Raw genomic sequence first — 5,193 nt, forward strand, 5'->3', positions numbered from 1 at the left:
AACAGAACTCATATCTATTATAAGATGATACACTGAAGCCCAAAAACAAGAATAAAGAATAACCATTTCTTCTTCATATTGGAGGTGGTGTGATAGTAGTAAGATTAGATTGTCGTGGAAATAATGGGTATGGTCACCCAAAAAGTTGGTCTTATTTGGGTCAAAGGAATTCTGTGTTGATTCATACTTATCTTACACCCATACTAAAATTTGCAAGTCTTTTTTCACATATTTAAGGTATAGTTTGATCTTTTTATCCTATTCCACATTCAGGGGCACAAATTAAGTCCTTAAAAGACAACTATTTTTCCAATCAAGTTTCTAGGATGCAACCCTAATATTTTTGGATGTTTCTCTAATACTTATAAACTTATAAGCTTCTACCAATTTGCTTCATGTATTGCTTTGCATTGATCTTTGTACCCCAGTGCCATGTTACCATATATACGCTGTGTCCTTAGTCATGCACTCAAATGTTTCTATGTAGTTCAAACTTGTAGGTAATCAGAAATGTAGGTATATAACTGTTCCAGCTTGAAGGAATGGAAAAAAATAATTCTTCATTCTTTCCTTTTTACCTCTTTTCCCCCTGCTAAAAGAAGTACAGAAAGGATTTCTTTTCCTAACTTTCCACCAGTGAATTCACAACCTTATCATTAACAGAATGAAAAACTTAATTAAGCATGACTTTTAGAAATATTGCTATAGTTGAGTAATCATAATCACCATATCTGTTTTATTTGTACTAATTTATTTTGCTTTAAAATATTTTATATTTAAGTCTTTATTAGAAATAGAAAGCTTAAGAAATTTTGAGTTTTTTGATAAATTCTTGGTTCAAATGAGTAAAATTAAAGATAAATGTGTCCAAGAAAACAAACAGGCAGACAGAATTGGTTCCTGTAAATGTATGTTGACTAATGCTATATGTTATGAAGTATTGGCATAAAACAATACACCTTCCAAAAATGTAATGCAATACCCTTTCACAAATATCTGAATGATCTCTAAATCATCTAGAGGAAAGTGGTATCAAATCAGCAAGTCTGACTAATTATAGCTTAATATTATTAATAATAACAAATATATATACAGTTTTTAAAAATCATCTTTATTTTTTCTAATTTTCTGTTATTTTAATTTCCCATAGAACCTTGGCAATATCTAAAACAAAAATACAAGTACATGGATGCAATGAGTTTAGGATTTAAAGCATAAGTCTATGTCACACCTTATTGTTTTGGATACTCCTGATAACAGAAATAAATCAGAATAATTGACAAAGTAGAAGTCAAAAAGCTTGTTCTGTTTTTATTTCCCAATACACTTGTCACCATTTTGTTAAGAGATTTGTATGGCAAGGAAAACAATTAAAAATGTATGCCAAGGGGGAGAAATAAATCTTATAGAATTGGAAATAATAGAATTGGAATTTCAGATTACCGGGTTTTATCAGAAGCAACAAGTGATAGCAAAAAGATCAAGTAAAGAAAATGGTTAGATGACAAAAAATCAATAGAAAGTATATTATATATTTACCTAGTGAGTTAGGTAAAGACCAATAGATAATTAAGAAGAGAAAGTAGATTGGTATACACACATTTATGGAAATCCATGTAAATAATAACCCATATATGTGAACAATATGTATGTTTATATATATATATGTATTTATCAAATGTGAATTAAATGAGATTGAAAAATTCTTTTAATGTCTGAATTGCACTTTGAGAAAAATATTTTAATTAAAGAACTAATTCAGTTCTTTGTTTTAAAATTTTAAATTGGTACAGGTTAATGAACAGATGAATTTTCAGAGTGCTATTTACTCCCAAATATGCATTAAAAAAACTTTTTCTGGATTTAAAAAAATCGCATATTGCCTTTATTCTTGCTCTCTGAGGTTAGACAAATACATCTAATTTTTCTCATTACAGTCCTTTAAATTTCTGAAAACATTTGTCTGTCCCTTCCTCAATTATCATTTCACATATTCTATCTTTCCTGTTCCTTAACACTCTTCTAAACTTTATTTGGCCTCTTCTCTCTAGCTTTCAATGCAACCCAGTGTTTCCCACATCCTTAGAGTCAGATAAATGCAGTAACTAAGTGACAATTATTCACTTTCCAGGTCACCTTATAGTTGTATTATATACTACCAAAAAAACCTGATACCAAACCCTTCCTGGAACTTAATCATGTTAAAATCTATGAAGAGTGGTTATTTCCATATGTTAATGTTTTTGTTTGTTTTATAATTATTTTCTTCAAAAGATTGAGCATGTAGAGGAATGGGATAGGAATGAAAGGTGGAAACAAAAGCAAGAAAAGAGAAGGGATGAAATAAATCCTATAGAATAAGAAATAAAAAAATCAGAATTTCAGATTACTGGGTCTTACCTTATCAGATGCAATGACAGATAGCAAAAAAGAATCAAGTATACAAAATAGTTAGATGATAAAAAATCAATAGAAATTACATTAACCTAGTGGGTTAGGTAGGGAACAATAGATAAGGATGGCTGTCAAAGAAACAAGTGTTTCTGAAGAATTTAAGAAAATCTGAAGTGTGTATATACATTGCATTGATGGCTCCTACATCATATAACAATGTCTATAAAAGCATAACCAGTTATATTTGATATATTTAACACTCAAAAACCCCCCAAGAAATCAATAGAACATTTTTATCTCTATTTTTTGGTTCAGTGGTCAAGGTGAAATAATCATTTGACCAATGTTCTAGTTCTACTGTATGGCAAAAATGAAACTTGAACCTGATGCAGAGTATAAGGGTAATTTATTTTCCTTTGCAATATTTTGCTATTCTCCTTTACTTTTCCTCCAAACTAGATTAAAGTGTGAACTCTGGGTTTTCAGGTAAACCTTGTAGAGGACAAGGTTTTCTTTTTCTATCACCTAAATGAGCCTGTGAATTGAACTCTGCTGACTGGGAGATTTCCCTTAGTTCTGTTCAACAGCAGACTGCATCTCTTTTCCCTTATTTCCTTTTCCTTTCTCCCTTCCCAAAACTTCCAACCTTCAGTCACTTACTGAACATCATCAAATAAACAGGTTTGGTTGATTGTGTCTGTTGGAAAAAAGGACAAAGGAGGCAGAAACTCAGGATCCCCCCTAAAAATGAAAAGTTTCAGGCAGTTGGACTGATATCTCTGTGAGGAACAAACAGATTTCTTGATCTGATATAGTTTGTATCAGGTTTTGTGGAAGAAAAGAAAGGATATTTGAAATTTCTAGTGCCTCAGGGACTCAATTCCCCCAACTCTTCATTAGAAAAATAATATAATGATACAACCCTGCATAGGGCAAGAAATTATGACCTGAAAAATTCCTAATTAAGGCTTTCCAGCTTTGCATGTAACTATTTGTTTCAAAACTCTGGAGATTTTGCGAGAGAAAGATTTCCAAGAATTTCTTTAGGCCAATCTGAAGCACCTGCTTTGTTCTTAATAAGGAATTCACTATCTCTTGCAGCATTTTTGGACATTTTTGTTCCTTCTGAGGCAAATCAACCTCTGTGAATTTCATCGTCTTGTCCTCATTCTCTCTTTTGTGACTAATTAAAATAAGTCTAAGTACTCTTGCACATGATATATTTTCCAATCAATAATGAAAGTATTCTTGTTCAACTAAAGCCTTTCTTCTCTTGGACCAATATCTCCACATGATTTAACTGGTTCCCATATATACATACACACACACACACACACACACACACACACACACACACATATATATATATATGTATATATATGTATGTATGTATATGTGTGTGTGTTTTGTTATTTTGTCTCCTCCACATTGTATTATAAATTTGTTTGAAATCCCTTTCTAAGAGAAGACATTTATTCCTATTAAAGTTCATTGAATTAAAGTTGATTTGATATTATAACTAGTCAAAAACTTTTAAAATATTTTATTAAAGGTTCAACAGTAAACTTAACTCAACTAACCAAAATTGCTTTGTAACTCTATTCATATTAATTCAAGTACAAAAAGGAATCAGTAATTTTTTAGTCATTTCAAGTTTTCATAAACCAGTATTATATAGTTTTTATGTCTAATGAAATAATGTATATAAAAGGAACGATTAGACTACATGTGTATTTAGATCTTTTATTGTTACTGTTTCTTATTGTCATTATTATTATTATTATTATTATTATTATTATTATTATTATTACTAATGACAGGTAATTTTCTGATTCTGGCAGCTAACTTCCCAAATATTACTATTTCTTCTATTACTGGTTCTGCTCTTAACTCAGAATTTATTCTTAGGAAAAATTCAAATTAAAACTTCAATACAGCTCCTGTCTGGAACTCCTGAAATGTAGACCAAAGTGAGTTCATAAAACCTGCAATGTAGCAAGTTAAAATGACATATTTATTTCAATCTTGAGAAAATTCAGTAGATTCAAAGACTTACAGAAGCTTATAAATGAAATGAAAAGATTTTAAATATTCAAACAATTCTGCTTTGGAGCTCATACCGAGATTTAGCAAATACAAGAATATCCTTAAAATAGTCACAAACTGTGCTTGCAAGGTAATTCAATTTGGGAAAACCTTGAAGACCATTCAGGATCAAACCTCTAGCATTCCAGCTGATTTTTTCTCACAGAGTTCTATAGTTTCTTATGATTACATTAATCTCAGGAAGAGAAACATATTTTGGTGGTTACCAAACAAACAATAACCATTCCGTTGCTCCTCTGTAGTCTTAAGAGCTCACTATAATGGAGAGAGTGCCAGTGATAAGAGGAAAAACCCTTACATATTCTCTCCCTTTGTGACTTCAGTTCTTCAACAACAGAGATCTATTGGGATCTCTTCTATCTCCCAAAGTGGATGACCTTCAGGAACTATGTAAGAAATCCTCTTTTTCCTCTGGAATGTGTAAATTGTGAAATTCTAATTTATCCTTGAACTCACATTAATCTAGAAACTCTTCCCTCTTTGGCTAGTAAGTGTGATTCCAGGATCACCCTGCCTAGAAACTGAAAACTCTCATATCTTCTATTAAAGATTGTGATTTACAGCCATTGTCTCTGTATTATGCTCTCCAGTCATGATGATAATTTCACATCTGCTTTCACCATATGCTTCTTTAGGAACTGAGTCTAAACCCTCCTTGGTTGATTGTATGTCCTGGGTTGGGTCAGGATAATT

Source organism: Macrotis lagotis, chromosome X, assembly GCF_037893015.1.
Source record: "Macrotis lagotis isolate mMagLag1 chromosome X, bilby.v1.9.chrom.fasta, whole genome shotgun sequence".
NCBI classification, from domain to species: domain Eukaryota; kingdom Metazoa; phylum Chordata; class Mammalia; order Peramelemorphia; family Peramelidae; genus Macrotis; species Macrotis lagotis.